The sequence below is a fragment of the Podarcis muralis genome, chromosome 4, assembly GCF_964188315.1.
Source record: "Podarcis muralis chromosome 4, rPodMur119.hap1.1, whole genome shotgun sequence".
Taxonomy (NCBI): domain Eukaryota; kingdom Metazoa; phylum Chordata; class Lepidosauria; order Squamata; family Lacertidae; genus Podarcis; species Podarcis muralis.
The window spans coordinates 14,896,916-14,918,652 of NC_135658.1; positions in this window are offsets into that span (position 1 = coordinate 14,896,916).

The window sequence follows — 21,737 nt, forward strand, 5'->3', positions numbered from 1 at the left end:
GTGCTCCATATAAGGACAGGAGGATGTGGGTGTATCTTTTAGGATTGGTTATAGCAGGCAGCCAATAGGAAATCCAACCAGGCTGATTGGACAGATGCAGCCCAAGGAGGAGCAAAGGGGGCTGGATTAAGGGAATATAAGTGCTGGCCATAATGGCAGGAGGCCAGGCCAGAGCTTGGTAACCATATACCACTGTGCCTCTCATTTATTTGTCTGACAAATAAATTATTATTTTAATTTCTCTATTGCTGCGTTGAATATTTCATTCCAGCTAAGCGTTAACCACAAGCAGGGTGCTACAAAAGCAAAGCAAAAGGAAGGTGACAGCTGGCCAAGGATCCAGGAGTCCCTGAACATCCACCCTTTGGTGCGCCTAATTTTTTATGTTGCAAGCCTCCAGGCAGGACCTTGTGAGCTTCCTTAAAGAATAATACAGTCATACCTCTTGTTATGTTCGGTTCAGGTTACGTTCTTTCAGGATATGTCCCGCAGCAACTCGGAAGTAATGGAATGGGTTACTTCCAGGTTTCGCTGCTCGCACAGATGCTCAAATTGCTCATGCACAGAAGTGGCGAATCATTACCTGCGCACGCACAGATGCGAGTTGCGTTCTGCTCATGCTGCAAACGGGGCTCTGGAATGGATCCCGTTTGCAACCAGAGGTACCACTGTAATAATAATAGCCTTGAGAATTAAGCATCACTGAACTCGGTGGAACCTGCTTCCAAGTACATGGAACAACGTACATGGGAGGAACCGGTAGCACTAGGGTTCCAGCCCAATCTTCTGGGCAGGTTGACTCTGAAGCCAGACCCCACCAAGTTCAACAGGACTTCAGCTCCTCAGGCATCCAATGGCTAATGAAACAAGGCAAGCCCCACCCCCCACATAATCCATCGCAGGACATGGCACACCCACCCCCCATTTGAATGGCAATGACCACCAAGTGGGGTGGGGGCCGCTTCCTCAGACGACAACAACAGTGGCTTGGCAGGCAGCAGCTGAGGGGATTCCCGGATGAGGGAGAGGAGGAGGCCCATCTTCATCCTCGACCGCCGTCTCAGAGTTGAGGAGTGGCTCCTTGTCCGAGGTGGCCAGCTCACGGCCCACCCAGAAGGAGCAGCACAAGCAGCAGCAGCACCAACACACTCGCCCACCCACCCGCAGAGTGGAGCGGGCCAAGGAGGGTAGGAAGAAGGAAAGAGACGCACACCAATCAGGGCGGGAGGAGTGGGCCAGCCGGGGCTCCTGACGGGACAGGAAAGGTTGTGTGGGGTATGAGGGCGCCCACATGAGAATAAACGTTATAGACACACACAAAAACACACACCAAGTTTAGAACATTATAGTTGGTGGGGCGCAGGTGGCAGGCGTGTAGGGAGAGGGGAGGCTGCCAGCAAAGCCACACAGCTCCCCCATTCGCTGGGGTGCCCCTGAGAGGCCTGCGCCCTGGCGCAACGAGCCACTAAGCCCAATGGGAAAGACGGCTCTGCTTCTAGCAGTTCCCTCACTGAGAGAAGTGAAGCTACAGGGAACCAGGCAGAAGGCCTTCCTGCCTGTGGAACGCCCTCCTTTCAGATGCCAAGGAGATAAGTAACTGTACAACTTTTAGAAGAAATCTGAAGGCTGCCCTGTATTGGGAGGGGTTTTTTAATGTTTAATGTTTTATTATGTTTTTAAATGTGTTGGTAGCTGCCCAGAGTGGCTGGGGCAACGCAGTCAGATGGACGGGGTATAAATAATAAAATTGTCATCGTCATCATCCCTGACAGTTGGCCATGTTGCCAGGGGCTGATGGGAGTCTGACAACGTCCACAGAGCCATGCGTTTCCCATTCCTGACCTGGCTGGGGGCGATTCACACATCCACATTATTTATAACTTGATGAGGATGTCATGTGTGAAGCCATTTGTCCATCCCTTCCTTTCTGCCATTGTCTGCTGCTGAGAATAATCTCTGCAGGCAATGCGGCAATTTAGGACAACATAAATGCTAATGAAAAATCTATTTTATTCCCAGGGCGGCATTTGTCTACACAAAGTTATCCAGTATATCCCCTCCCCAAGACAGTTAGGAAATATTGGGCTCTGAGTGGGCAACTGGCAAAGAGCATCAAAAGCAGTAGGACTGCACCACCTAGTCCTTAATTTGTGCATTGAAGTCCTTTTCGAGAGCTGCTCGGCCATCTGATATTAGCGGAAGGGCTGGAACATTTGCCTTGCATGCAGAAAGCATCTCCAAGAAGAGCTGGGAATGTGCCCTGACAGTGTGTAGCTTGATGAACCAATGATCTGACTTAGTATAAGCCAGCTTCTGATATTTCAGCACTAATTACTTCTCTCTGCTGTTCCTGGGCTGCCACCCTCGCTCCTCCTTTTGTTATTTTTGAGGCTTATACTTCCTAATTATGTCTCTCCTCTGCTCAAGTCTACAAGAGGAGGTTGTGGGTTGTGAGACGCAGTTGCTGATACATGCTAATATACCCCTGAGGCTGCGTCACGCTTTGGGTGGAATTTTACCTACATATTTTCCTTTTCAGCCAGCCAATTAGCAAAAGCCCACCCACCTCCTTGCCTTCGTACCTTTAAAACAAGCACAACAGAGGATCTGCAAAGTTAACTTTTAAAAATCCTCCTGTCGCTAGCTCATTATACAGTTTTGGGAACATTCCTCTTGTATCCTTTCAGTCAAAGGAGTAGCCAACCAGCCACGGTTTGCAGCAGAAATGAAACAATGACCATTTACCCCGATGTGTTTAAAGCGTGTTTAAATATCTTCCAGTTAGTAATTTGTGCATGGCACAGTTTTCAGTGATTTTCCCTGTCGTATTCCTAACTTCCAAAATTTGTTTTCTTTTAGAAAGTGAATTTGTAGTGGTGGGCAACAGAGTCCTTAGGTAAAGGGTAAAGGGACCCCTGACCATTAGGTCCAGTCGTGGCCAACTCTGGGGTTGTGGCGCTCATCTTGCTTTACTGGCCGAGGGAGCCAATAAAGCTTCCGGGTCATGTGGCCAGCATGACTAAGCTGCTTCTGGCGAACCAGAGCAGCGCACGGAAACACCGTTTACCTCCTGCCGGAGCGGTACCTATTTATCTACTTGTACTTTGACGTGCTTTTGAACTGCTAGGTTGGCAGGAGCAGGGAGCGAGCAATGGGAGCTCACCCCGTCGCGGGGATTCAAACCTCCGACCTTCTGATCGGCAAGTCCTAGGTTCTGTGGTTTAACCCACAGTGCCACCCGCGTCCCTAGCAGAGTCCTTAATTCCTGTTAATTAGCTAGTATTCACCTGAATCCCTCCTGCAAGTAAAAATAATAATATTACCAGAATCTTTTTAAAATTAAAACCTTGTGTCTATTAGCTGCACCAAGATCAGTTAAATTAACAATCCCAGACTAAACAGTAACCTCAGAAAAACATTAAATGTTAAGTAAATATAGCAAATATTAAATATTGTTAAGTAAATATAGCAGATATTAAAATATTAAAAGGATGCCTCATTTACAGAGTAATCCTGTACATGTTTACTCATAAGTAAGTTACCTACTGTGTTCCATGGGATTTGCCCTTGGGAAAACATGGAGTAGGACTGCAGCCTTAATGTCAGATTTCACAGTTCCAAATCAATATATTAGCTGCACCAGATTAATTGCTATTAATAACAACCTCCTGCTGTTAAGTAACACAATGTTTTTGTAACTAAGTTACAAAACAGTAAACACTTTCTAATCAAGGACAATGCTCCATCTACAAAGACATTAGCAGCATCCAATTCTCAGCTTTTATGCCTGTTGTCTTTGTCCATGGAGTTTTCTTGGCAGGGATACTGGAGTGGCTTGCCGGTTCCTGCTCCAGGTGGATCACGTTTGGTTAAAACTCTCCACTATGACCAGTCCATCTTGGGTGGCCCTGCACACCATGGCTCATAGCTTCTCGGAGTTATTCAAGCCCCTTCGCCACGGCAAGGCAGTGATCCATGAAGGGGATCACTGACAGCATCTTAAAAAGGAGAGACAACACCTTGCCGACAAAGGTCCTTATAGTTAAAGCTATGGTTTTCCCAGTAGTGATGTATGGAAGTGAGAGCTGGACCATAAAGAAGGCTGATCGCTGAAGAATTGATGCTTTTGAATTATGGTGCTGGAGGAGACTCTTGAGAGTCCCATGGACTGCAAGAAGATCAAACCGATCCATTCTTAAGGAAATCAGCCCTGAGTGCTCACTGGAAGGACAGATCGTGAAGCTGAGGCTCCAATACTTTGGCCACCTCATGAGAAGAGAAGACTCCCTGGAAAAGACCCTGATATTGGGAAAGACGGAGGGCACAAGGAGAAGGGGACGACAGAGGACGAGATGGTTGGACAGTGTTCTCAAAGCTACCAGCATGAGTTTGACCAAACTGCGGGAGGCAGCGGAAGACAGGAGTGCCCGGCGTGCTCTGGTCCATGGAGTCACGAAGAGTCGGACATGACTAAACAACTAAACAACAACAACAATTCTCAGCTTTTGGGACATTAAATTGAGCTAAATTTTCAGATATGTTAACAGAGCTTCTGTCCAAGTTGTTGATAGAAGTGAGTGTTCGCAGGTGTCTTGCACATGAATATTTGAGTGATATTTGTCCCCAATCAGAAAAGCAGAAAATTGTCCTATGAAAGCTGTATCCTCATCTTTGTATTGTACAGGCAAATTTGCTTATTTGTCCTTGCTAATGTTGAACCATAGCGGCATCTGGTGGACATGGGCTATTATTGCGAGATGAATTTAAGTCTTCAATAGATTGAAAGGAGCAGAGTGAGGACACCTGAGTAAGGACCCCACTGAGGATAACTAACTACGAATCCCAGCATTTGGGATCCTCTCCAAACCTGTGCCAAGTTTTGCAGTTGTTTTGCAGCGAAAATGCCACGTTTTGCAGCAACCCACAAACTGAGTAATTGATACATGAAACATGGGGTTTGTAGTCATGGGTGTAGCCAGAGGGGGGCGGGGGGGCAGCTGCCCTCCCTAAATCAATCAAAATCAAGACAAATCAAGACAAATCTGAGGTTCTGCCCCGCCTAACAAAAGCCTGCCCCCCCCAAATAAATTCATGTATACGCCCGTCTTCATAGTTAAGACCCAAAAATCCAACATTATCTCATTTACAGTGGTACCTCAGGTTAAGTACTTAATTCGTTCCGGAGGTCCGTACTTAACCTGAAACTGTTCTTAACCTGAAGCACCACTTTAGCTAATGGGGCCTCCTACTGCTGCCGTGCTGCCGGAGCACGATTTCTGTTCTCATCCTGAAGCAAAGTTCTTAACCTGAAGCACTATTTCTGGGTTAGCGGAGTCTGTAACCTGACCTACTAAACAGATGGATTTTGTCAGGGAACTGATTTATAAATCCAGGGACTGTCCCCGGGAAACGGGGACGTCTGGTAACCTTACTCTCAACCAGTGTTAATGTTTGGCAACAGTTTTGCAGGAAAAGCACCTCGTGTTGCAGCGCCCCACAACCTTGGATAATAGTGAGATTGGAGAAGCCAATATAAATTGCACTTAAAATATATTTTTTATTGATTCTCCAGTATTTTTTATTGATTTCCAATATGTATAAGTTGCATTTTTAGCTAAATTTGGGGGAACCACTTCAACCATCTGTTGTATTTAGCTATTTCAATTGCTTTTGTATGATTTGCTCATTGCAAGCAGCTGAAAGTCTGTAAATCTTGATAATAAACCTGATTTGCAATGGGTTTGGTTTTTTTAATTTTGAATATTTTCAGTTGCAACTGTAGAACAGTTTAGTCTAAGAGGCTACCTTTCCTACTGCAGCTACTTACGGCCAGGCATCTGGTCTCCTCAAGTGTTGATGGTCAGCTGATGCAACTGTCCACTTTTAAGAGTTTCTGATGGGGCGTGTGTGTCATGATTGACAGCTGGCGGTCTCCAGCCAATCACAATGCAGTTTCCCATAATAGCTGGGGGAATGCCCAAGAGCCAGAGGCTGAAACACTTGTGGTGGCAAAGACAAGAGATGGGCCATCAAGGTGGAACTAGAAGCTTTTCACCTGCTCTTGGATGTGACTGTTAGAATTCCTGCTCCATGATTGCAGTCATGGGATTGTTGTCTTTCACATGACGGTATATGTTTTAACTCCACAGAGTGGGAAGTGACGGAGACAGGATGTTTGTGTTACTGTGTTCCGTGAAGTGGGACTATTGTCCTTTGTCCTTTTTCTCTTTGCTGTCTGATGCTAGAGAGAGAGGGAGCCATGTTGTAGTGCTCCGTGTGTGTTTATATGTAACTAAAGTAGATTAGCCAAAATGCTGAGTTGCTGAGGTCTGTTACGCAAGTTGCGAAGACTCCGCGGATCCCTAAGTGTGCCGATGTCTGTTGGCATTGGTCGCTGTGATGTTCAAGCTGAAGAAAGCTTATGAAGCTCCCAAACAATAGACCAGGAGGGAGAGAACATTCCAGTCGGGCATGTGTCTCTGCCAGGGTCCTACTTGAGTGTAGGACAAGCTCCTGACAGTGACTCCACCATCAAGACCAGATGGAGAGCAAGAGATTTTAAAGTAGTGAGAAACAAAGCCAGTGCCACATTATAAATATGGGGAGGGAATTGCAAGCCTTGAATCATAGAACAGAAATGATAGGATTGTAGATTTGGAAGGGACCACAAGGGTCATCTAGTCCAACCCCCTGCAATGCAGGAATCTTTTGCCCAACCTGGGTCTTGAACCCACAACCCTGAGCTTAAGTGTCTCATGCTCTACCGACTGAGCTATTCAGCGGGACACAGGGAAATGTAACTGCAAAGAGTACAGACAGCAGCAATTCAGTTAGAATTAAGGAGGGCAACCTTTCAAAGCAGGAGCAATAGGTGACAATAATCAACTTACTGATGGAGCAACGTCTGTAGTGGAGCAGGAAACCGTCGTCTCCATTCAGACCCAAATGAATAGAATTGAACTTCTTGATTCATTCCAGTTCAGAGGTTTCATACTGAAGTTTCCCCTTTGCTATCCCTTCATTCGAGGATGGTTCCAAAAAAATTCAGAGGAGGATGAACTTAAAGAGGAACAGTGGCACAATATGGGGGAAAGGAGGTGACTGATGTGTTCAGTAAAGAAATCTCACGGTACAGTCATACCTCAGGTTGAAGTAGCTTTGGATTAAGCATTTTCGGGTTAGGGTCAGGGTTACTTCTGGGTTTTGCCACTTGCACATGCGCAGACGCTCAAAATGACGTCACGCGCATGTGCAGAAGCAGCGAATCACCACCCACGGGTTGCGTTTGCTTCAGGATGCGAACAGGGCTCTGGAACGGATCCCGTTTGCATCCAGAGGTACCACTGTACAATACTATGCAGGCTCATCACATATTCTTGGGGCAAAACCCCAATTGATTTATTTGGTATATTTCTATCCTTATATACCATAATTCAGACGCCAAGGTGGCTAAACATTTAAAAATGTAAAACATTTTCAAACAGTTCCAAGTTAAAATAGATTAAAATGGAATGTGCTGCAAGGAAGAACTTCCCCTTATCTCTCCTAACGATTATTACACATTAAGCAGCCAAGAACTTGCCTGCAGGGCAAACCTTTTTCGGTTTTGAATATTGCATATAGAGAGGGGCCTGAGGTTTTCTATCAGCGGTAAAGAAAACTGAAGGATTATTTTGATTTGCAAGTCTTGCCCATCAAATGAAACAGGAACAAAGAGCCTGAACAGTGAGAAAGTCTCAAACATTGCTTTCTTGTGTAGCAATTGGGGCTTTGCTTTGACATGGAGATTTCCATCCTGATTGCCTCCTCCCTGTGTTGTCCTTCAATCTGCAGGTCCTCCAGAGGCCTTAGACCTTCTTTTCCTTAACTGGGGGTTAATTGGAATCTTTTGCAAAGCCTCGAATCCTTTTTTCTGAGAGGGTAAAAGCCTAAAGAGTCCACTGTGAAGTATGAGAACCGTCTTATGGTGGGGATTTTTTTTCCCTGTTGCAATTGCTTTGCTGAACAACACAAGTCGATGTTAATTTTTCTCTTTCCTTTCAGAGCTCTGGAAAAGAAATTAGCAGGGTATAGTTAAGCTGTGGAGCTCATTTCCACAAGAAGCAGCGATGGCCACAAACTGAGCTTGAAAAGATGATTAGCCAGTTTGCCGAGGATCAGGTGATCAGTGGTGTTATAAGAATGTTACGGTCTCAAATATAGAATAAATATTCAAAAATGCACACATACCTAAATATATGAACCATGTGTCTGAAATAGTATGAGACAGCAACCCTGAAGCCATTTTTTACTCTCCCAATGACCTCAAATATTCCTCTGCAGTACGGGAGACAAATGGGGAAAGCCTTCCCATTGTCTTTTCGCTTGCAAATCCTGTCTTAAGGGCGTATTTCTGTATGAATAGGATGAGCCTGTGACCTGAATTCAGGAACTAAAGTATTAACCATCGCCAAAGAATGGCCAGGCTGCCCAGGTCATGCAATCAGTGGCCATTATCAGGTATCCAGGCAGGCAGGATTTCTGCTGTAGACCGCCTCCTTCTGTGATGTATGCATGATGTTTTAGGGGGTGGTCTTGGGCAATTTCAAAAGTCTATATAAGGGCTTGCGCACCATTGTTCAGGGTTCTCCTCCCTCCTGTGTGTGGTGAGTGGGGACCCTGTTGCAACAGTATATGTATTTTAATTCAATAAAGATGAACTGAGAAAAAAAAGAGAGAGAGAGAAAGGAGTGGTTTCAGCAGGAGAGACTGGTCATGGTTCAAAGGCTGGGGAAAAGAAAATAACTTATTTTCTTGCTGAAAGGCAGAAAAGGGGAAGGGATTTGCTTATACCCCTAGGAGGATTAGACAAGAGCCTTTGCATTTCTCTTCTGGGAGGGTGTTGCAGACAAATCGCTGAGAAATGCATCACTTGAGCCCTGAACCCTCGCTAATGTATTGCAACAACATAGGAGACAAAAGCACCTCCTGGGCAAAAATATAGGTGTGAGATTCTGCCTCCTTTTTTGTCCTCATCCTGGCAGAACCACCCACTTCCTACCTTAATTCTGAGTCACTCAGGGCAGGTTAGTAGTAATAATAATTTTTTATTATTTATACCCCGCCCATCTGGCTGGGTTTCTCCAGCCACTCTGGATGGCTCCCAAGAGAATATTAAAAACACGATAAAACATCAAACATGAAAAACTTCCGTAAACAGGACTAACTTCAGATGTCTTCTAAAAGTCAGATACAGTGGTACCTCGGGTTACATATGCTTCAGGTTACATACACTTCAGGTTACAGACTCCGCTAACCCAGAAATAGTACCTCAGGTTAAGAACTTTGCTTCAATATGAGAACAGAAATTGTGCAGCGGCGGCAGGAGGCCCCATTAGCTAAAGTGGTGCTTCAGGTTAAGAACAGTTTCAGGTTAAGTACAGACCTCTGGAACGAATTAAGTACTTAACCCGAGGTACCACTGTAGTTGTTTATTTCCTTGACATCTGATGGGAGGGCGTTCCACAGGTAGGCTGTAGATTGGTGACCCAGTCAGGATGCCTGTCAGATGCCACCCAGACGCCAACCTGCTATGCTACTGCAGTCTTGAACACAGGGCGATTGGCTCATATGGCTCGCTGTTGTCTAGACACTGGCTGGCAGCATCTCTCCAGGGTTCTTCAGGCAGGGGATATTCCCAGTCCTTCCTGGAGATGCTGGCAGTTGAAGCTGTGACCTTCTTATGGCAAAGCAGCTGCTCCACCACAAAGCTACGATTCTCGTCCCGCTCCCCCCATTACTGTGTCATGTATCTCCTTGTCCCTTTCTTCCAAGGCATGTGTAGATCAGGCCTCAAACTACCATCAGTGAATAATATGCTCTGGTATTAGGAGAAAGCCACTTCCGGCCTGCCCAGGAGGTGGGGTTGCGGGCTTCACGCCCACCCCACGTGAGCGGGGGAATCCTGGTTGGGTCTGCCCCCCCCCCAGCCAGCCAATCAGCTGGCTGGCTGGGGGGGGTGGCCTGCCCTATTTAGGGCCAGCGTGGAGGGGGCTCGCCCTCTTTTCGCCAGCTCGCCCCCACGTTTTTCCCACCCTCCCTCCCTTTAACTAGGCTTAGGTAGGTCTTTGACTTTGCTATGGACTTCGGTCTGTCGCCGCAAGGGGCATGGTAGGAATTTTTCCCAATTGGCGATTTCTGGCCTTTTGGTTTTTCGCCTACCTCGTAGCAACTCGTCACAACTTCTCGGCATTGGCGGTAGGCATTGGTAAGAAGGGGTTAAGAGGATGTGGGGGGGAGGAACGCCATCACCTCCCCCCAGTGAACGAAGGGTGGTCCGTTAAAGGACTCCGGGGGGCGTGGCCCTGTCCGAAGCCTATGGAGGTGAGGGCCAAAGGCACGCCCCAGAGCGGTGACCCGGGGGAGCTCCTAGTCAACGTGCCTCGGCAGGAGACTCCCCCGATATAAGGTTAACCCTTCCCCGTGTCTCCAGCAAATGGGCTGGAGCCGGATAGTCGTTAGGACCAATGCCTAAGCCAATGCCTCTCATTCCTGAATTCAATAAAATTGTGGCCTAATTCACCCAATTAACCTTAAATTATGGTGTCTCGTGTCTTTATTTATCCTGGTGGGGGGCGGGAACTCGCCACGCAAAGCCTGAGATGGGGAAAGTCGTCGGCATCCGTCTGTCTCGAGAGACAATAGAACGCACCTCTGGGGGTGAAGTCAAACTGCTGCGTTAGCAGCACTGGAGTGACCTCTCCAGGGTGCAAGGAGGCCCTGGGCTGCCCAGACGACAAGACCTCCCTCTCAGCCTTGCTGGTGTGCTCCAAAAGAAAGCAGAGGTAAAAAAAAGGTAAAGGACCCCTGGATGGTTAAGTCCAGTCAAAGGTGACTATGGGGTTGTGGCGCTCCCTCTTGCTTTCAGGCCGAGGGAGCCGTGGTTGTCCACAGTTTTCTTAATTTGAGTTTTCTTAATTTCTTAATTCTTATTTTGATTCTGAATTGATTTTAGAATGTATTTCAATTAATTGACTGTGATTTTATGTAAACTGTACTATTTTTACTGTTGTTAGCTGCTCTGAGCCCAGCTTTGGCTGGGGAGGGTGGGATATAAATAAAAAATTATTATTATTATTATTATTATTATTATTATTATTATGGGTCATGTTGCCAGCAAGACTAAACCGCCTCTGGTGCAACAGAACACTGTGACAGAAGCCAGAGCGCACGGAAATGCTGTTTACCTTCCTGCCGCAGCGGTACCTATTTATCTACTTGCACTGGTATGCTTTCAAACTGCTAGGTTGACAGGAACTGGAACAGAGCAATGGGAGCTCATCCCGTCTTGGGGATTCGAACAGCTGACCTTTGGACTGGCAAGCCCAAGAGGCTCAGTGCTTTAGACCACAGCGCCACAGAGCAATGCATTTGGCACAGGCTTGTCTGCAGAAGTTCCTTGATGGAGACGTACAAGGCAACATCCAACCATAATAAGAGACTCCACTCCAGATTTTTGTAGGGTTTATTTCTCAGCCTTTTCTTGTCCCAAAGTTTTCCCATGAGGTGAGGGAAACGTTACTGAGCAATAGTTGAGACCACCACTAGATGTCACCAATTTCTTGTTTTACATCAAAAAATCTAGCGCTTGGAAGCAGAAATTTGCAAGCCGTTAACGTATTGATTTCCAGAGAAATGACTCTGTTGTATATTCTGATGTCAGAGTCTGCCTAGAAGCCTTCTTAGGATTAAGGCCTGTTCACACATATGATCCTACGCCCTGGGCATCTCATCTGCTTGAGGACACTCAATTTAATGTGTGAACTGTCCTAATGTTGAAAGTATGGTGTTTTGCACCAGTTAATAATCCTCAACTGCCCCAGGATCCACTGGGTACAGGTGAGCTCCATCAAACCTGCATATCTGAAATGACACAGGAACCAACTAAGACGCATAAAATATCTACCAATGCAAGTGCCGCCACTTGGAGCACTTAATTGAAGTTCCCTACCAGGGAGTGCTTGGGACGCGGGTGGCACTGTGGGTAAAAGCCTCAGCGCCTAGGGCTTGCCGATCAAAAGGTCGGCGGTTCGAATCCCCACGGCGGGGTGCGCTCCCGTTGCTCGGTCCCAGCGCCTGCCAACCTAGCAGTTCGAAAGCACCCCTGGGTGCAAGTAGATAAATAGGGACCGCTTTCTAGCGGGAAGGTAAACGGCGTTTCCGTGTGCGGCTCTGGCTCACCAGAGCAGCGATGTCACGCTGGCCACGTGACCCGGAAGTGTCTCCGGACAGCACTGGCCCCCGGCCTCTTGAGTGAGATGGGCGCACAACCCTAGAGTCTGTCAAGACTGGCCCGTACGGGCAGGGGTACCTTTACCTTTACCTTTACCAGGTAGTGTAGGTCTATGGTGCAACCCTGTCTCACATTTCTGATCATGTCAATATTCCCCCAGGGTACATATATGTGAATGGCTGGGTCAGGAAAGCACCTTGAAAACGGGGTGGTGGTGGAATTTGCTTCAGACCCCAATCTGAAATAATAATGCAATAATAACAATAACAATAATTTTATTGTTTATATGCCACCCATCTGACTGGCCCTTTCTAATTTGCACTTCTCCGAATTATTTGAATTCTGTGGTGCAGTCATCCAACCAAAAAGAATGCACAATAATGTGTATAAGTGTGCATTTTTAAAAAAATCTGTATTTTCACCAATGCATAGATTTTATTAACTTTCCATTCATATCAACATCCTTGTACACATTTATGTATAAAAGCATTCTATATCAGGAAAATTGCTGGGGGGGGTGTATACATTAGGACATGGGTGCACCAGAATGCTGATGAATTTTCACGAGGACGTGATATCGAACTTTGCAAAATGGTGCAGAAAAGTGACAAAGCTGTGGGTTGGTAGTGCATTCTTATTCTGCCTGGAGAAAGAGCTCTATGGTGCTCAAAAGCTTGCACGTCCTTCAGCGTGAGGCTGCTCTGAGAGTGCCTAGCTCTGCTTTTTGCTCTATTCAGCAGTACTAACACGAAGGCCGGCTTTCAAATGAATTTCAGGAAGGATGTGTCTCTTCCTTAGAATGAACGTCAGGAAATGGGAGTAGCCGTCAGGAAATTAGCTAAAGGCTAATGCAAATAGAGACATGGCGGGGCGATTTCTTAACAGGCGCTAGCTAAATGCGGTCACTTCTTCCTCTTGGGTTCGAACATGACATGCTTATATTACGAACGGCGGCTCTAAGTTAAAAGGAAGGTAACCTAACGTAGATCTCTATCAAACAAGTGTTTTGATAAGACCGGACGACTAGGTGGCACATTGTCCGGGGAACAAATGCAGAACTTGTAACCGGTTGCTGGCACCGTCTGTCTTGAGAGACAATGGAGTGCACTGCCAGGGGTGAAGTCAAAAAACATCAGCAGCACCAAAGTGACCTCTCAAGGGTGCAAGCCTGGGCAGTGCATGTGACAAGATGACCACCCCCCTCTTGACCTTGCTGAGGTGGTCCAAAGGAAAGCAAAGCAAGATGTTTGGCACCAGCTTGGCTACAGGAGTTGCCGGAAGGAAGAATACAAGGCGCCATTCAACTGTCTTAGGGACTCCACTCTGGATTTGCGTAGGGTTTACTCCTGAGCCTTTTCTTTTCCTGAAGATATCCTGCAAGGCGGAATTTTAGGATCAGTGTTTTCCTTTTCCTAAATGGGTTACCCTCCCAGGTCAATGAGCCTCATCTGCCCCTCACTTCCCTCCACATTCTTGACCACTGAAAGCCAGTGTGGTGTAGTGGTTAAGAGTGGTGGACTCATAATCTGGTGAACCGGGTTCGCTTCCTTGCTCCTCCACATGCAGCTGCTGGGTGACCTTGGGCTAGTCACACTTCTCTGAAGTCTCTCAGCCCCACTCACCTCACAGAGTGTTTGCTGTGGGGGAGGAAGGGAAAGGAGATTATTAGCCGCTTTGAGACTCCTTAGCAAAAGTAAAGGAAACCCTGACCATTAGGTCCAGTCATGATCGACTCTGGGGTTGCGGCGCTCATCTCGCTTTATTGGCCGAGGGAGCCGGCGTACAGCTTCCAGGTCATGGGCCAGCATGACTAAGCCACTTCTGGCAAACCAGAGCAGTGCACGAAAACGCCATTTACCTTCCCGCCAGAGTGGTACCTATTTATCTACTTGCACTTTGACGTGCTTTCGAACTGCTAGGTTGGCAGGAGCTGGGACCGAGCAACGGGAGCTCACCCCGTCCCGGGGATTCGAACTGCCAACCTTCTGATTGGCAAGTCCTAGGCTCTGTGGTTTAACCCACAGCGCCACCCGCGTCCCCTAAAGAATTGAGACTCCTTAGGATAGTGATAAAGTGGGATATCAAATCCAAACTCTTCTTCTTCTTTATTGGACCCACTGCAACAGCTGGACTATGTACCGAAGGTCATCTCTGTCTCACCACACCTTCCCTGGAGGTCTTCAAATAAGTTGCAGAACCATCTGAGAAGGATAATTTTCTAGCATTGAGTTGGGGCTGGAGCAGAAGACCTCAAGACACAAACCCCCTGCGGCTCTTTTAAAGGGTTTGAATGCTCCAATCCTCACCCCACCCTCCCTCAGCGTTCATTGTGAAGGGAAAAGAACCTGCCACCACTTCGTCATATTAATAAAAACATTTCCTTTTTATTTTGATACAAAAATTAAATAGCAAAGTTTGGGGTCTTTTGTACAATGATAAATTAGAAATTTACAATAGACGTAGTTAACTCTTCTGTACAATCACCAACAAAGAAAAAATATATATCAGTGTCCATTTACCTTAAAAAGTTTCAGGGATAAGCAATTATCGTCCTGAAGGTGAGTAACATAAAACATGTACCTGTGTGCCAAACAGCTTAAGAAACCGGGTTGTTTTAGGACAATTACTTTTAACGGGAGCAAGGAAAGGGCAAAAAGGAGGAAGAAACTGCTCCAGAACAGAAGAGAACTTTATTAAAGGGAAAAGTAAGATTGGAAGTAAAGGTGCTTAAATCTTGGAAACGTCGTATTTTTCTTGTTAGAAGAACAAATAGCAATGAATGAAAAAAATGAATGAATACATGAAAATGAAAGCCACAACCCAAAAGTCTAATCATTCAGCTCTACTCCAGACCTGCAGAGAAAAGAGGTGTGAAGAATTTTGAGATGAGCAGAAAACGGTTGTACCATTTCAGAGCACAGGCAGGGGTTCGCTTTTTATTTTTAATGTCCTTTTATGACACGGGAGATGGAACCTTTTTTCACTCAAGGGCCACAATCCCTTCTGGACAACCTCCTGGGGGCCACTTGCCAGGAGCGGGAGGAGGACAGAGCAATAGATGTGGATTTTGCGGACGAGCTTCCTTGCGCTCGCATGCCCCTCTCTAGCTAGGAAACCGAGAATGATCCAAAGCACATTCCAGCCATGAGAAAACACGAGAGATGGGTGCAAAAGCAGGTCTGGCAAAGGGTGTGTTGGCCTGGGGAGAGCAAATTTGAACCCTAGACCCCTGCCTCTATGCAGAAACTAGCTAGCAACAGAAAACCAGCACAGGAAGGAATGAGCTGTGCTCAACTCATCCTCTGACATGCCTTTAAAAAAACAAAAACCTGCAGGGAGCAAGAGGGCGGAGAGGACATTCAGCGCTGGTGGCTCACACCTGCAGCCTGAAATGCTATAGTCCTCTCTCGCCAATTCAGGGTTCCTTTATTCTGAAGTCATGCACAGATCAGGGCCCAAGAGACAAATGGCCATTTCTACATTCGCAAGCAACAGAGATGCAGCCATGGGGTCCTTAGAATTCATTTATTTGCAAGCGGTTCTGGGGCAGAGCCCCTGCGATCACACCAAACTGCATTTTCATGAGCGGAGGACTTGAGAGAGGGCCCTTCCCTGGGGACCAGTAGATACATCTGCTCACCAAATACGTGGCAGCGATATCTCCTTCCCGGGCCCACACACAATAGTCGGGATGTGGGATACAGGCATGATACGGTTTGGGTGAAGGGTCGTTTCCTCCACCACCACCTGCCATGTAATGGTTTTTGGTGGCGCTGAAGGTGGCCCAGGCCACATGACCCCCAAAGCCAACAGCAGAGAGGGAGATCCCCTAGTAATAGCACATGGGGAATAAGAAACAATGGAGGAGCACAGCTGTCAGGCAGAGACTCTATAGCTGGGACCATGTATTTATGCTCCAGTTCTCAGGTACAATTTACCCTCACCTGGCTGGATTCACTGGCATTAGATTATAAAACAGGAAACCTAAATACAGCGGTACCTCGAGTTATATACGTTTCAGGTTACATACACTTCAGGTTACAGACTCCGCTAACCCAGTAATAGTACCTCGGGTTAAGAACTTTGCTTCAGGATGAGAACAGAAATCGTGCTCCGGCGGCGCGGCAGCAGCAGGAGGCCCCATTAGCTGAAGTGGTGCTTCAGGTTAAGAACAGTTTCAGGTTAAGAACGGACCTCCAGAACGAATTAAGTACTTAACCCGAGGTACCACTGTATTTTAAAAGGCAGACCAAGTGACAGCAAGTGGGAATTATCATTGATGGTCACTAGCCAGGATGGCTATATTCTTTATTCATTATACACGATGTTGAGAATCATAAATTGTAGAGTTGTGAGGGAACCTTAGGGTCATCTAGTCCAACCCCCCGTAATGCAGGAATCTTCTGCTCAACGTGGGGCTTGAACCCATGACCCTGATATTAAGAGTTGCCTGCTCTACTGACTGAGCTAGTCCAGCTGACTCACAAGTGGGGAGAGCGCTGTTGTGCTCAGGTTCTGCTTGCAAGTTTACTGAGGGGTCTTCTAGATGCTTTGGAAACCTGTGCTAGGTGGAGCTGATGGGGGTTGTGGACCCCTCAGTTTGGAGAAAGCATGTTAGGAGCAAATGGGTTTGCACCTTGTTATTATGGCAAGGTTCCCTGAGCTTCGGAGGAACTCTACTTTGGCTGCATTCACACGGCGGCCTAGCCCAACATCACATTTCCCTAACTTTTAATTTCCACATTATTTTTGAGCTTTCAAATGACACAAAAGCAAGCCACTTCTTGGAATATAGGGGTGCAAGTTGTGCACTAAGCATCCATATTACAGTGGTACCTCGGTTTAAGAACGGCCCTGTTTACGAACTATTCGGTTTACGAACTCTGGAATACTGGAAGTAGTGTGCCGGTTTGCGAACTTTACCTCAGTCTAAGAACGGAATCTGAACGGTGGAAGGGCAGCGGTGGCGGGAGGCCTCATTAGGGAAAGCACACCTCAGTTTAAGAATGGTTACAGTTTAAGAACGGACTTCCGGAACGGGTTAAGTTCGTAAACAGAGGTACCACTGTACAGTGGTACCTCTTGATACGAACAGGATCTGTTCCAGACCCCATTTGTATCTAGAAGCAAATGTAACTAGCGACAGCACGTCTGAGCACGCACGCGTCGCTTTTCGCCGCTTCTGCACATGCGTGTGACGTCAATTTGAGCGTCTGCGCATGCGCAAGCGGCAAAACCCGGAAGTAACGCGCTCCGTTACTTCCAGGTTGCTGCGGAGCGCAACTCGAACGCGCTCAACCCGAAGCACATTCAACCCGAGGTATGACTGTATTTGCAAACAGGTTTATTTTTCTAGAAGCAAATAACACGGACACGATGTTAAACGATAGTTCCAGAAGTGACTTTTTACAAAAGCTCAAATAGAATGCAGAGCTTAAGAGTTAGAGGGAAGTTGTGAAAAAGGAATAAACTGCCATGTGAAAGCAGCCGGTGTCTAAAGCAGTGGTGGTAGAAAATCCACGTTCATCCTGGGGAGAAACTAGCATTTGAGCACCAGGTCAATTCCCTGCACTGTGCTATCATTGGCAACATAGGAACCCGCGGGTGGGCTTGAAATAACCTCTGGAGCAGTAGCTCAGACGTAGCCACTGAAGTGGGTGAAAAGAGAGAAAGGAAACTACGGCAGAACTCTCGAGCGCCAACAGGTTTGAGCAGATGCTTTTTTTAAAAGGCACCCAGCAGAAACAATCTGTCATATGCATTGATCGAGGCAGCTTGAAAGAGGCACTTGAATGATCTTTGGAAAGGTAAAGTAAAGGGACCCCTGACCACTAGGTCCAGTTGTGACAGACTCTGGGGTTGTGGCACTCATCTCACTTTATTGGCCGAGGGAGCCGGCATACAGTTTCCGGGTCATGTGGCCAGCATGACTAAGCCACTTCTGGCGAACCAGAGCAGGGCACGGAAACGCCGTTTACCTTCCCGCTGGAGTGGTACCTATTTATCTACTTGCACTTTGACACACTTTCAAACTGCTAGGTTGGCAGGAGCAGGGACCGAGCAACGGGAGCTCACCCCGTTGCGGGGATTCGAACCGCCTACCTTCTGATCGGCAAGTCCTAGGCTCTGTAGTTTAGACCACAGCGCCACCCGCGTCCCTCTTTGGAAAGGGAGAGGGGGAAATATTACTGCAACTCCTTCTATCACCAGCCAAACTGGACCGGAAAGATTTTCTTTTCTTTTTTTAAAAGGAGGCTAGTGAAAGCAGCAGGAGACACGCACAGCTCTCCACGCTCCCAGCTCTGTGCTTGCGGTGCCAACCCAAAAGCACCAACCCGGGGAGGGAGGGATATTATTTTAGCACTTGGTTTGCACATGGGCCTATACAGTAGCACCTCCTCCTCCTACAGAGAAACGATGGTCCTCTCCTTGTTTTTGGAACTCCGACTTCCATCTTCCCCAGCCAACACGGCCAAGGTCAGGAACGATGGGAGTTGGGATTCAGCAACGTCTGGAGGGACCACAGGTTCCCCCTCCCGGCTGCTCTCCATGGTATGTGCCACCCATGCGCAACATTTGCACATCGGAGCAAGGACTGTGCATGCACAGGGGAGGGACGCAAGAAGAAAACTCTTGAGTTCAAGGCCCACACAAGGAAGGCAAGCCGTGCTGTGAACACAATTGCCCGCCAGGCAATCAGGCAACCATTAACATTCTGTTCTCCTACAAACATCTGAGCAGCTTCTGCCAACTGCCTACAGGCTAAAGGCAAGTTTACAGTCATCAAACTCCCACCAGCTAAATATTGCTCCAGTGAACCTGGCTGCCTATGTTTAAGATGGCATTACTCACCAAGCAATAGCCAGGTTTATTCTCTTGGGGTCATGTAACAGGGCAGGTGGGGTGAGGGAGCAGCTTCCCCTTTTAGCTAAAGACAAGAAAAGAAAAGAGTGCACTCACATTCTTCTCAGACTGATAAAGACACGCACGCACAAACAGCGCTTTCATTTTGGTTCGGAGTGAGTCAGCTGTACCCCCTGGTCTCATGGCTGGAGAATGTCTTTTTAATTGTAATTGACACACAAATTATGCAACTGATCTGTGCACAGGCAAAGCTGCCAAGGAACTTAACATTTCGGTTTGCCCAGACCGGCGTCGACACAGATGCAATCACACAGAGTGAAATATATTAAGCCTTAATTGCTTAATGCAATGGGTCTCCGGGGAAGGACTGATAGGTTTACTTGGAGGGCCTGGGGTGGCGGTGGCCGGTGGTGGGGGGGGAGAGAATGAGGGGGGTTTGGCGAGGCAAGGGGAGGAGAGAAAAAGAAACCAAAACAAAACAGTCTCTGAATAAGCCAATTGTCAGAAATGACCCTCCACTCACTTTTCCTTATTAACCCACATGCTCTAGACGGAAAGACGACTATAAAAATAAAGGAAGACTTTTTCTCATTGAGACTGGAGAGTGTGTGACACTGGAAACAGCAGAGTCATGTATCAGTGTTGGGGGAAGACTGAAAGAGATTCGGGGAATAGGAGAGGGAGAAGAGAGATGGGAATCTAGCTGCAAGCTAAGGTTAGGCTCTCAGTTTCCAACTTTTTTGTCTCTCCCGATCAGCACAGCCAAGCAGGGAGCTCTTTTGCACAAAGCCTCGCTGAAACAAGAACCATGCAAGAGGACATGGTGAATTTCCCAAAGGACGACGCCATCCAAATCCCATTAAACCCAACAGCTTGCATGAATGGATCTTATCAAATGGACTTATCAAAAGCTGACCTGAGCATTCAAATCAACCACACGCTCTCACCCTCTATCGAGGTTGTAACCTCTTCAGACAACAGGTGGGAGTTGCATGTTGGATGCTCCCTAAATCCTGGCCTTTAAAGAAAGAAAAAAAGAAAATTAGCCCATCAAGGTGACAGATTCGGGCCGAGCACTCTCCCTGAGGTGCTAGCTTTCTACATGCAAGAAGATTTGGGGGCTGTCGTCAATGATCATGGGTATTTAGACAGCTAGTTTCGCAACTGCAGCTAGAAATGGTACAGTGCAACCAAGGCTGCCTCGTAAAATTAGTCTGAACATGGTAGATCAGCTCTTGGGAAGTTTAGCGGCACAGTACATGTGCAGATCCAACCTGTTCAGCTATAACCCCTTGCAAGACACACATCTGCAGAGCTACAGAGACCGTTCCTTTAAAAAACAAATGGTTTGGGTCGAAGCTGAGCTGAGCTTGGCTCCCATGGAAGCCAACAAGATCCAAGCAGCAACTCTCTTGCCATGTTTAAGAGCCATGCTAGCACTTTAAAAAGTCCCCCAAAGAATTCTGGGAGGTGTAGTTTGTAAAGGATGCCGGGAGTTGTTAGGAGACTCCTATTATTCCCCCTGGTTCAAAATTGGGAAAGGAGTATGACAAGACTGTATATTGTCTCCCTGCTTATTTAATTTATATGCAGAATTCATCATGCGAAAGGCTGGGCTGGATGAATCCCAAGCCGGAATTAAGATCGCTGGAAGAAATATCAACAACCTCAGATGACACAACATTGATGGCAGAAAGTGAGGAGGAATTAAAGAACCTTTTAATGAGGGTGAAAGGGGAAAGCACAAAATATGGTCTGAAGCTCAACATAAAAAAACAAAGATCATGGCCACTGGGCGCATCACCTCCTGGCAAACAGAAGGGGAAGAAATGGAGGCAGTGAGAGATTTGACTTTCTTGGGCTCCATGATCACTGCAGATGGTGAAAGCAGTCACGAAATTAAAAGACGCCTGCTCCTTGGGAGAAAGGCGATGGCAAACCTAGACAGCATCTTAAAAAGCAGAGACATCACCTTGCCAACAAAGGACTGTATAATTAAAGCCATGGTTTTCCCAGTAATGATGTATGGAAGTGAGAGCTGGACCATAAAGAAGGCTGATCGCCAAAGAATTGATGCTTTTGAATTCTGGTGCTGGAGGAGACTCTTGAGAGTCCCATGGACTGCAAGAAGATCAAACGCATCCATTCTGAAGGAAATCAGCCCTGAGTGCTCACTGGAAGGACAGATCGTGAAGCTGAGGCTCCAATACTTTGGCCACCTCATGAGAAGAGAAGACTCCCTGGAAAAGCCCCTGATGTTGGGGAAGATGGAGAGCACAAGGAGAAGGGGACGACAGAGGATGAGATGGCTGGACAGTGTTCTCAAAGCTACCAGCATGAGTTTGACCAAACTGCTGGAGGCAGTGGAAGACAGGAGTGCTTGGCGTGCTCTGGTCCATGGGGTCACAAAGAGTCGGACATGACTAAACGACTAAACAAAATTATTTCCCCTCTCAAGAGTTACAATTCAGAGTGGTGCTGACCCATCTAACCCTGATAGCTCTGTGAGGGGGAAAGGGGTCTCCCAGATCCCCCTCACAGAACCACAATTCCCAGAGTCCCCTGGGAAGAGGGACTGAGCTCTCAAACTACACCTCTCAGA